Source organism: Camelus dromedarius, chromosome 6, assembly GCF_036321535.1.
Source record: "Camelus dromedarius isolate mCamDro1 chromosome 6, mCamDro1.pat, whole genome shotgun sequence".
Classification (NCBI taxonomy): domain Eukaryota; kingdom Metazoa; phylum Chordata; class Mammalia; order Artiodactyla; family Camelidae; genus Camelus; species Camelus dromedarius.
The window spans coordinates 5909368-5921906 of record NC_087441.1 but is presented as its reverse complement, the minus strand read 5'-3'; the positions used below and the strand labels follow the sequence as shown (position 1 = coordinate 5921906).

The 12539-nt window shown below is 42.7% G+C and overlaps 1 protein-coding gene and 1 non-coding gene across 4 annotated transcripts in view; both read right to left on the bottom strand.

The window, feature by feature from the left end:
- Positions 1 to 12539, bottom strand: part of PRKN (parkin RBR E3 ubiquitin protein ligase) — a 1163915-nt gene that overhangs the window by 432398 nt on the left and 718978 nt on the right. The gene's annotated exons all lie outside the window — the stretch shown is intronic.
- Positions 8402 to 8474, bottom strand: TRNAA-UGC (transfer RNA alanine (anticodon UGC)). The gene has a single exon. It is a non-coding gene; the product is annotated as a tRNA-Ala (tRNA).

Here is a 12539-nt window from a genome sequence, read left to right as displayed (position 1 = left end):
ATGCTCTAAGGAAAAGGGAGGAATCATCTCAAGTTAGTATTTTCAAAGAATGAAAGCCTTGGCTTCTTTCACCTTCTGGAAGCTACGCATATGACCAAAGGTAAAAGGGCACCGATTCTAACGTGAGAAGGAGGCGCTGCCAGGATCAGAAATAACTTTGCAGACAGATCCAGATGCAACCCCGTGCCCCCTCCTCCGCCCCCTGCACCCGCCATGGGGAAACATGCTCACCGGCATCTCCGTACCCTTGTTTAATCTGTGACACCGCCATTGGAATTTGTCACTCTCAGAGTTACAGCTGACGTTACAGCCGGAAGCGGAGCTAAACCAAAATAAACAATCTGCTCTATTCTGCTTAGACTAATAGGACAGTGATGTAAGGCCCAGCACCCTGGCAGCCGCAAAACGCTGCCTGCACACCGCCTGCCCGCGCCGGGCGGCTCGTGGCTGTGAGCACAGCGGCTTCGGCGGACGGGGCTCGGGGGCTTGGTTAATTACGAGCACTGGTTAAGGGACCCGAAGGGGCTCCCCGGGCAGAAATTTAACATTTGGTCTGCGTCAGAGGTGTTCTGTTTATATCTGCTGGGAGAACAAGCCTTTCAGCTTAACACACAGAAGCCTTTTTTATTTGATTTGCCTTGGGCGTGGGTGACCACTGTCTTTCTGAGCCTGGAGGTTCTGCAGACAGTAGTGGGTGGTGGGAGGTGTCATCACAAGTTCACAGAAGGGCCAGGCGGCTCACAGTATATATAGATTTTAAGACGCCCACACAGACACATTTCCAGTTGTCTGAAATACCCAATATATTTTTTTTGGAATCACTTGCCAGCAAGTGTTCGCTTGGTATTTTTAATGCATTTTGCCACAAAGATAACAGGATTTTGTCTTTAAATGGGGGGAGAGGGGTAGTTATCACTTGGTAAATGGCTTCCTTTCTGAAGAAGGGCTCAGTCTGCCTGGTGTGGCTTCCCTTCCACAACTGCGCATTCATTTCCTGGGCCCGGTGTTTTTTCCTAAGTGTTATGTTATTCTGTTTCTTATTTTAAATTCCCACCCAGGGTCCTGGGAGCCCTGTCACGCGGAGGCCCAGACTCCAGCAGCACATGAGCGGGCTCTGTTATGCAAACGGTCACAGTGAGCCCCCTAATCTGCTTATGCCTCCACCCAGGATCACTTGCTCCGGATGAGGGGGAAATTGCCATGCATAATTCAGTTAAAATTGTCAGCTTGAGTGGCCTGGATTCAATCTGGCCTTCTCCACGCAATCAATTTTCAATTTTATCACCTCCTCCTAAGCAAAGCGTGAACGAGAGTTCAGTGAACTTGGATCGAGAGGAAACAGGGTCCTCTTTAATAAACAGATGCTTTTTATACCTCGTTAGTCTAAATCGTGATTTTCTGAGTGTAAACCGGAGGCGGTTGTAATTACCGTATACCTCTCCAGGATTTCTCCATGGGGGAAAGAAGAAAAAGGAAAAAAAGAGAAAGAAAAAAACTAGAAATAAGTTCACAAAAAGGGAAGGGAGTAAGCAGGAAGACGAAAATTCCCTGTTCTGCCCAGGGACGCCAGGCCGGAAGACCCCTCGGGCTCCCGCCAGGGGCCCCTCCCTCCCGCATGCCAGCCCCGGAAGACCCCCCGCCTGCGGGCTCCGGAGCACGGGCTGTGAAGTGAGTGGGGCCGGGTGAGGTGCCCAGGTGTAAAATGAACGCAGCGGCAGCACCTGTGACACTGAGACGACGTCATCTACGTTTGGGGTCTTGATGCCTCTCACCTCGCTCCCGCCCCGGGCACTACACGGGGGAGGCGCGGGGGGGGGGCGGTCGTGCTGCTATGTTCTCAGCGCAGGTGGGCTCTGGCGGTGACAGGCTATGGCTGCCCCCCTCCCCGCCCTAATGGCCCCTCTCCTTAAAGCAGCCTTCAGCTTGCCCGAGAGACTGACAAATAATTCTCTCGGCTGCAAGTCTGTGAATTTCCCCCTTCCTCCCACTAATGGGAGAGTGTGAATAAACACTGAGGGGAAGGAGAGGGAAGGAAAAACCATCCAGTTCTACCTCTAGATGGGGCTGCGGTCCGCCAGCCTCCTCCGTGTGTTCTTTAAAATTCAGTTCGCTTAAACTGAGACTGAAATTAGGTATCAACAGAGAATTTACAATTTAAATCAAACTTTGACTCATGTAATTAAGTCTTTAGTCCTGTGAACCTCATTCACAGCCTCAGCATAGGCCTCTGTAGGATTCCAATTGATACGTTTCTTAATTTCCTGGGTGCCTGGTTTAAAAAAAAAAATCCCCAATGTTGAATTAACTAAAAGGGAAGAGTGGCAGGCAGCTACTGTTTACGTGCCCTTGAACTTCAGACTGTGGATAATGAGATTAATGGTGGGAAGAGACTTCCCCAAATGCTTGGCCAAACTCGGGTGAACCTCAGTTTGTCTGTCTGGTGGATAAGCCTGAGAAGAACAGTGTTCCAGTCAGCACCTGTAACTGCACTGCATAAAACCACTAGCAAATGCTAGTTCTGAAAGCTTCTTTAAAAAGTGTTCTCAGAACTCGGCGTACAGGCGATCTTCCTGAGGAAGCCAGGACAGTGGGTCTTTGTGTGTCACTTCTGAGGTCATAGCAGTGACAGGAAGCCACACGTGAAGTCATCAGAGGGAAGGGTTTGCAGACGTCTTCCCTTTTGACTTAACCCCCTCGCCCAGGACAGAACGTGACAGAAGTGGCCCTGCCTCGTGTATTTCTTACTCATCCCTACGAGGGGCGATACTGTTAGTACTGTTACATGACCGCTGACGTGGGTGATGTTTATTGCGTCTCTGCCGTGTGTCAGATGTTGTTTTAATTCTCCATGTACACTGACTCATTTAATCATTAAAGCATGCTGTGAGTGAAGAGCTATCATAATCCTCACTCGGGAATTAAGCATCTTGTCCAAAATCGCAGCCCAAGCTCTTACTTCTTACTTTAGATTCTCCTAAGACTGAAGCCACTCTGAAAACTCAGCTTGACCCATAACATAACAGAAGGACATCCTACTCATCAGGGGGCAGTGTGGCTTAAAAAATGAGGTTTGCAGTCAAGATAGACTTACACCCAATTCCCTCCTCCAGCGTTCCAGGTCATATGCCTTGAGGCATCCTCTGACTTCAGAACTGAACTCAAACCCTTGAAAGGCTTCTTGGGTTCAGGGGAGACAGCCTGTTTGCAAAGTGGAGAGGAGACGTGGGCACATTCAGTTCCCACTGGTCCTGATACCTTGGGACCACGGAAAATCTAGTCCAATGAGTGAATCAGAAGGCATATACTAGTGTGCAAATATACAAGATGTATCTTATTATAAAATTGTATTAGCTGTGACAGTTTTAAGGGAGCTTCAGCAATATTTCAGACTCTGGCATCAAAATCTGACAGATTCAATTTTGTTGTTTATCAAGTTATCTGATGACATACAAAAAAAGAGAAAAAAATTCAATAATCTTCATGCTGGCCCTTCACATGCCAGGTGTTGACTGTCTGCAACTGGTAGGGTCAAAATGGAAAGCATCTTTCCTCTCTGCTAAGGAGCAAAGGAAGTCTCAGCTCCCCCAACGTGGAAGTAGCCCCACACTGCTTACCACCTTTTACTCTACAGCAAGTGCATCTCAAAAGAAACCCCCTGTCTAAGCAGGCAGGCAATCAAACGGAAAGTGCAGACAGTGTAATTACAGAGAGCTGGATAGCTCTGCAGATGGCATTTGGGGCATCATAGTTAATAAGCAGGCTGTTTCAGGGGACTCACATATTAGCACATTATTGCAATGTCTGGAACCAGCAGCTAAAACACATCTACCTGATTATCCTGGGAGCAACCTACTCTAGACAGCCAAGAGCTGGGCAGACTCGATCTGGAAGACCACCAACATCGCAGGCGTCAAGCCCCGTTTTTCTTAATAAAACCCAGTAACAAAGCAGAAGGTGTTGTGGCGCCTGGTGAAAGGTCACTGCAATAGCACTAGGGGACTGAGTGGGAAAGCGCACGTGTTAGTATCTCCCAACCTGAGTTTCTTTTCCTTATTCCTTACAACAAGGTGTAAACAGCACCCCATGCCTGCACTCATGTTACATGTATTAAGTGGCTGCGTGAATTTATCTAAGCCCAAACTCCTGTTTCAAATACGAGAAAATAAAACAAACAAGAGAAGAGTGTTTACTAGGTAATCCAAAGGGAAAATAAGAGCCTTGATCAAGAGAGAGCCTGCCTGTTGATTTCCTGGGACGCCCCTCTTCTGGCCCAGGGAGGACCCCCCCCTCCCCACCGCCTCCTCCCTCCTCTTTATTCTTCATGATGGTGCACATTCTCATCTGACAGTTTCAGTGGATTGAGGCTGAATGTTAAGTTTTCTGCCAAAATGGGTTCAGTATCTTGTCAGCTATTTCCTTTAGTGAAATGTACTTTCATCTTTAATCTACTGAAGAGCGCTATTTATGACAGGAGAGCCTTGGAGAAAAGAACTCTGAGGGACAGCCTGCTACCTTAAATTGGCTTTACCTAGATAAGTAAATACAAAGATAAGGTCAAAAAAGGTTAATAATTTATACTCAGAAGAGCTTTAAAGGATTGCATAATTTAAGCCTCTCATGAAAGTTCAAAACCAAACTCAACGTTCTACCTCTGAAGCCAGCTTGACACTATGACTTTCCTTTGTTCAAGCTAATGGCACCATTATCCTCCCAGCTACCCAGCCTCAAGGTCAGGGAGTCTTGAAAGAGTCCTTCTGCTGCTTCTCCATCTTATAAGACAGCCAGATAATCAGCTATCAGTAGTTAGATTTTTAGTTACTAGTACTTCTCACAATGGTTCTTTCTGTTTTGTTTTTATTGGCACTTGGGCAATTGAGAATAAAATTCTTCCTCTTATTCTGCCTTATTTGAATCCATTTTTCATCTGGGACATTTAAATTATGCCCAGGTAGACTTGTGATCATGTCACTGCCAGTGCAGACTCAGGTCACATCCCTGGTGAATCTTCTCTTCTCCCGAGAGACCCTGACTTGGAGCCGAGAGGATGGCAGTTGCCTGGAAGGCTCAAGGCACGGTCCTCATCGTGTTGGCAAATTCAACTCTAAAGTCTCTGTGTGTAGGTGAGGACGCAGGGAGAACCTGATGCTTATGAGAGGAAGACAATTTAGAATGGAGAATAGCAGAGATAAGGAGCAAGGGTTTTCAGTTACTTCCGGGCCTGAATGTTCAGGCCACAGTTTTGGCAGTTTTGCAGTTAGTATCTATTCTATAAGAACTCAAGTTGTATATAAGCATGACATATATAATACCAGACTGCAATGGAAAAATTTAAATCACCTTTAATAGGCATGGAGCAACATGAACAAAAAGAAATCTTAAAGAGTTAAAGAGCAAAAGGAATCTTTCCAAAATGTATTCCTTGCTTGTGTCAAAAACTCTTTCCTTTGTTACCAAGTTGAAAGTATCTGGTAGCTGTAAAAGCAAAAACAAACATCTGCAGAATGGGAACAGGATATTTACCCCTAAGGTGAATAATTATCTGGTCTGATAAACAGCTAACATTGGCCGTGTGGTTGAGTTGAGGCCCTGAGACTGAACAGCCACCGGGAGGGGCTTTTTACAGAGCTGGCCAATAGAACTCTCTGCTCTGATGGAAATGGTCCACGTCTGCTCTAACGTATGCTAGCCCCTGGCCATGGGTGGCAGCTGAGCAATGAAAAGGTGCCTAGTACAATGGAGGAACTAGAGGAAACTCGAGCTTAGAAAATTAAAATAGCTTAGCCAAGGTCACAAGCTCCATAAATGGTAGAGTCAAGGCTCAGAACAATCTCTTTCTGACTCAAAAATCAATGAGCTCTTAAGCACGAAACAGTTAAAATGGGACCAGGGTTGAGCTGCTCAACCCCTGGGCCAGGAAATCAAGCCCCTGGAACCTCAGGGCTGGCGGACCTCCAGAACGCCGGAGTGCCCCGGGTCAGTCGCCTCCGGGCTGGCGGCCTCTGTCCGGAAGCAGCCCTGTCTTTCCACCCCAGTGAGACCTCCACTTGTCGTCGCTTCTCCTGGTGTGCTCTGAGGGGAAGATGGGGAGCACGGAGCAACGTGCTGGGAGAGCCACATGGGGCGTCCCCCGAAGTCAGCAAGGATGCCAGGGTACCCTCTGACTCAGTCCACGGAGAGCACTGGAGGAAGGGACATTTACTCATGTGCTGCCAAAAGATTCTAAAATCTAGTTTAGCAGTAAAAGGAATTATAAATAGGACAGAGTCAGAAATCACCCTTACATTTTATATAGCAAGGGATAGTTTAATTTGATACGAAAGGTGAGAAAATTAAGACCCCAGGAGTCTCTGGGAACTTGGCTTCCCCGATACTATTAAAGAAATGCGCAGCTAGGTAAATAAGCTTCGCACCAGCCTCAGTCTCAGCTCGATTGGCTAAAGCAGGTGTTTTCACACAGCTCCTCACAATGTCTGCGATCTTTCAGGGCCCTGGAATGACTGTAAAGCACACCCAAGCGTCAGCTCCACTGCCACAGGCCAAGTCTCCAAGCCTCTTGCTTTCACTGAGTGTGTAGCCTCATCGACCCGCGGAGCCGAGGGGGTTGCTCCCTGAGGGTCTGGGCGTGTAGACTTCACGTTAGGTTATTAACATCAATTGGAAGGAGAAGAGAAGAGAATTGGGGGAGAAACAGGCCAATGGCAGATTTAAAAAAAAAAAATGTTTATTCTTTATTTTGTTTTTGGGGGAGGTAATTGTTATTTCTTTCTTTATTTTGATGGAGGTACTGGGGATTGAACCCAGGACCTTGGGCGTGCTGGCACACAATCTACCCCTGAGCTGTACCCTCTCCTAACGGTGGATTTTTAAGCCTTACTAAAATTGGTCCTAACCTTCTCTACCCAATAAGAAATTAAAATAGTCCCCAGGATTGTTATTTCATGGTTAAAACTGGGGGGGGGGGGTCATCATTCTCCAGTCAATTCTTAACATCTGTCCTATGTGAACTAAGGTTTACGTAAGTATGGTGTATATATGTATATAATTCTGGGTTGCAACACAGAAGCACATTTCCTCTGATTTCTCACTCTTACTATTAGTAGAATCACCAGGTTCTGCTCATATAAAAGTTTGTGAGAATTTTTCCTCATGAGTTATTATTAATATCGAGAGTAGTAACAAGCATAATACATTTACCATGAGCCAGGGACAGTGTTTTATATGGCTTAGTTTATAATTTTCCTAAAGCCCTTGAGAGAGAACTATTCTCTTGGTATTCAACAGATTCATTCATTCAACAAATATTTATTGAGCACCTGTTTATTTAATAGCAGGGGGATTTCTTGTTCACTGATGTTTCTGAGGAGCATTCGACACTGTCATCAGTGAGGAAGATCTATCCAGAGTATTATATCACAGCTCAGATATAAAATTAGTCTGCTAATATATGCTCACATTATACTAATGCTTTTTGAAAAGAGATACCTCAGTGAATAAAAAAACTGTTTTTGGCTCAGGTCTTACGTCTAACAGATTTTGGTACCACATTACATCCATTCCATCATTTAAAAAAAAGAAAATCCCTAAATGCAATTATTCTTGTGCTGATGTAATACTTGGTTATAATAACTGGTACTCATCCAGAAAACAAAAACCTTGTTTCTAGTCTATCTTGCATTCTCCATCTTCTTATCTGAAGTATGGATGGTGGTACTAGCGGTGTTCCTTAAGGAACCACATGTATGTGGTTCTAGGGTCTTTAAGTTGTTTGAAAAGTAGCTAAATTTGTTTCCATCATTAACCCTCTCAGAAAGAGGCCTAGAGTTGTCTGATTTGGGTACTGAATCTGGGTAGGGTGGGTTAATGTGCTGATTGTGAATTAGGAGACTCCTGGGAGAAATGGAACCTTGTCCAGACTTCTCCCCAAGGGTAGAGAAGGCTGCCAGAATCCTCTGCCCCTCCCTCCTCTGTCGTCACTTCAAGAGGTTGAGGGCTGGATGTTTTGTATGAATGAAGGGATTACACATCTTGGGTAGGATGAAGGCAGGTTTTGACTGTGCCGGCAGACATGACATCTGCGCCTTTTATCTTTACCTGCTTAGGTTTTTAGTCTTTCCTTACTTCTTATATTTTTCCTATTTAGAAATGCCTTAAAATGTGATTTTTTTGGGGCAAAATTAGGATCCTAAAAATGGATAAGGGAGCTCATCACTTAACGAAAGCTAAGGAATATTTGCAAAATTAATTGTTAACTGAATCAACAAATACTTGCTGTATAGGTCAAGATAAAAGAGCATTTTAGCCTTTTTTCCCCCTTTTCCTCTATTTAAGTTATAGTTTTCTTCTTGTGTTTTTTTTTGGGGGGGGGATTAGGTTTGTTTGTTTGTTTGTTTATTTATTTTAATGGACATACTGGGGATTGAACCCAGGACCTCATGCATGCAAAGCATGTGCTCTACCACTGAGCTATACCCTCCCCCCATATTTTTCTTTTTGGATCATTGCATTGTACTAAGTTCATATTCTTGGTTATTTTTTTCCTCATTTGTATTGTGTAGGATTAGTTCTTATTGGAAAATTAATTCCACATTTCTAATAATTTATATGTTTTGATGTCACAAATATCTCTATAAATTGGTAAAGCATCAAAAAAGGCTTTCTCTGCCTTCATACATTGTCATAGAATGCATCCTTTTACAGTCATAGGGGAATCAAAATATGTCTCTGCCAATCCTTTTTGTTTTTCATATTATATGAGTTTAACATACATGATCTATAAATCACAGTCAAACATTTTCTTCTTACCTCATCTGATTTAGCTTGATAAAATCAACTCTATCTATATGTATGTCTTTTAGAAATATGTCTCAGTTTTTCCCGAATGGATATGTCTTACATCTAATGCTTAAGAAAGGATTCCAGTAGCACCTCCCTGGGGAATCTGAACTAGCCCCCGATTATGCTAATAGAAGCCAAGAGGTTTTCAAAGCAAAAGAACTGTAATAAATTATTCATAGACAGGTCTCTCTTTTGATGGTTTTGGTGTTTCCGAATTTTCCAGACCAGAGAGGATAAGTGATATGATGTATGTAAACTAAGCTGAAGATGTACAGTGAGAAATGGGAACTGGAAGTTAATTGCAACTTTAAAGGCATTGCATTTTCTCATTCGGTGTATCTGCTGGAATTGACGGGGCACAGACACGACCCGGAAGCCTGATGGTCTGATTGTCCTCCGTGGCTGGAGGCGCTTCTCAAGGGCAGGGACATGTTTCTGACAGAGCTGACAGAGCCCAGTCCCAAAAGAAAAACTCCCCCATGAAATAAAAGATGACCCCCCCATTTACCCCTCTGTGAAAACCCATGCCTCCTTCCTTTCATTTGAGATTTTCCTCATTAATGGATGTTCTCTCCCGTTCTGAATAAAACCACCTCCTTTGTTACCTGCTGCACTTGGCCTTTGGCACTGAATAGACTTCAATTAGTACGATATTCACCGTTAGCCTTGTAATTGAAGACAGACTGTGAAAAACCTGAGAGTAGCCTGATTTGAAAAAGACAAGAATGAGGTGGGTGAGAATCTAAGTCCTGATGCACCGGGAGCCGCTCAGATTTACGTCGATTGTCTTAGCATAATTATTAATAGCATCCTCCACTACTCTCAAAAGTATCCTGGGTTGGACAAAGGATGACCTGGTCATCTGCTACCGGTACTATTACAAACCTCACAGCCCAGCATGGTCCTAAGCACAGAACACAGAGCCAAAACACATTTCCTGAGACGCGAATAAGACGCTGACAACCACTCGCCTTCACCTGAGCTGCAGGAAGCTGACTCAGCGGCACAAGTGTTACACACCGGGAAGCAGTAAAATCTCGGTGGCTAGCAGTTTTTTCTTAATTAGAATATCTGACTAAGCAGTTCATCATGGATAGATCTTAGACTTGATGATGACTTCCTAGGGACTTCCTTAGAGATGGAAATTCCTGAATTCTTCCGGCCCGTGCTCTGGATGTGTAGATGCCTGTGTAACAGACGGCTGGCAGTTGGCTATGGGTGGATATTTATTGTCTATATTTTTTCTAACATCTGCTAAGGAAAAATCAGTTTTGAGATAGTTCAACATTTAATCTAGTGGAAAATAAAAGAAAAGTTAAATAACTTTCAACAAAATAGAAGCATCCAAACATTTTCTCTTGCTCATCTTTATAAAGGGCTACCTTCCACCAGATAATAATCTCCCTTCCAGTGAACAAAGCTTGAGACAGTGTCAGGAATGTTTTGAAAGCCCATGACAAATCTATTATAATTTCTTTATTCTGAGTTTTTGACATGTTACCCCATTTGTATTTACCCTCTTGTTAGCACTGATGCTCCATTTTAGTAACAGTCACGCTAACATGCAGATGAGTGAGTTCAGGAATGATAAACTACTGAAACTTCAATACCATAACCACGCTTTGTATTATTTCCTTGCCTATCTCATCCCTCAATCTCTTCTAAATATGGGTGATTCTAAAGATAACTGAGTTTATGCCATGGAGTTTCCACAAAATTATTTTTAAAAACTTGAACTTCCAATGCCCCAACATCTACAAATAAAATACCTGTATTACATTCTGCACAAATGTTTCCTTCACTCTTAATGCAGCAGAGATGATATTCGCAGATGGAATTTTAAAAACAGGTAATTATACTCAGAACAGGAGGACAGAAGAGGAAGCCAAAAACACAGCTGCAGAGGATCAATCAAGAAGTCCAGAGAAGAGCAGAACAGAATATTGGGATTTCAGTGTGAAGCCTCAACACTCAATTCAAGATATATTTAATAAGAATTTACAACAGGACTAACAATCTAGTAGGCATTAGAGGGAATATAAAAGTAATAGGAGCCTCCTGCTCTGAAACAATTTAGATTTTCTGGAGAATATTAAATGTACACATAAAATCTTTGAATGGGTGACAGCGTATGACAAAATGTCTCCTACAGTGGTGTGAAATAAAAAGGAAAAAACAAAAACCAAAAAAAAAAAAACAAAAGGAGTAGCTCTGAATTTAATTAGTAAGTTCTGCTTGAAACACTTTAGAAAAAATAGTTTGGGTTGTTAGTCAAATGCAGCTAATAGGATTCCCAGTGAGCACTGAACTGGCATCGGAGGTTGGGAAAGAGAGAGAGGGCAGAGAAATGAGATGAGAAGCAAAGAGCAGAGAGACAGCTAGGATAATAGGAGAAATGGACATCGTGACCTGTTTTCATGTTTTGTACCAATTTTAAGGGAAACTGTGTTTTCCTAGAACATATATATTTGATGGAGAAGTGCTGCCCATTTCAGGAGCAGAACAGCTTTATTATGTTGCTGGAAGAATTCAAGAATTGAGAATTGGGAGATAACAGGTGGAAGTCATAAATTCTGTGTTAATATGGCAATATGGAGGGAGATTTGGGAACTCTGACACAATGTAATCTTTTACTGAAAATAATTTTACTTCCTCAATGATTTGACCCTGGCTTTATTTTAATATCTTTTTAGGGAATGTATTTTCTGAAAACACTTTATTTTATTCAAGTGATTTCTTAGAGACAGTCAAGGATATAGGGTCTATAAATGCAACAGTCTGATCACACTGTTAAGGAAGTTCTGAGAGGTTATAAGACAATACACGTAAGTTTTCTTCCAAATGAGTTTGGACAATGACATGTCTGAACATAATGATTTTTCGAAGCCAGTGTTCATTTTTAAACTATATAGGAAGCAAGTTTTCAGCTTTTATCTCAAATATACTTCAGAGACTTAGGTCAAACACTAAACTGAAATTGTAATATGTAATATGGCTCTATTTCATGGAGGTAGGAATACTGCCAATTTGCAAAGCTGAGTTCCTTAGACTTTTTTCTTGGAAACTAGAATGACTTCCTTCAAGGACACATGGTCCTTGTGACTTTCCAAATATCATTTCATTCTGTAGGAGGTCTTTACTCAAAAATGCTCACATCACACATTTTCATAAATAAGGCAAATAGTGAAAAGCGTTGAGTCATTGGTCAATCCATAAAGTGTTGACAGGTCTTTATGCCCAGCTCTAAGAATTTTACACAAACATCATTAATCCCACCATGCCTGTTTGGTGCAAAAGCAGTGATGATGTTTCAAGTGTTAATTCAGTGAGATAGACCCATGATAATGAAAACAAAAGGACAGATATTTTAAACATTAAAAACTTACTGAAAATGAGAAATGCGGCTGCTGCTGCATATGTAATGAAATGCAGGAAGGAATGAGTGTGAAGGACAAAAACAAACAACAAAAATTGTGAGAAGTGTGTTTTGTATCTCTACAACTCACAGTGATCATCAGATGATTATATCTGACAAGTAGGCAGGTGAGCTCCCCTACACATAAATTCAGGTTAAGGTTTTTTTCAAAACAGTAAAGAGTAAAATGGAAAACCCCCATTATGGGCAGTCCTCTAGAAGGCGGTCACAACAGCAGGGTTAATTCATTCCTTGAGCTTTCTCTTGGAACCAATAAAACAACCTTAAT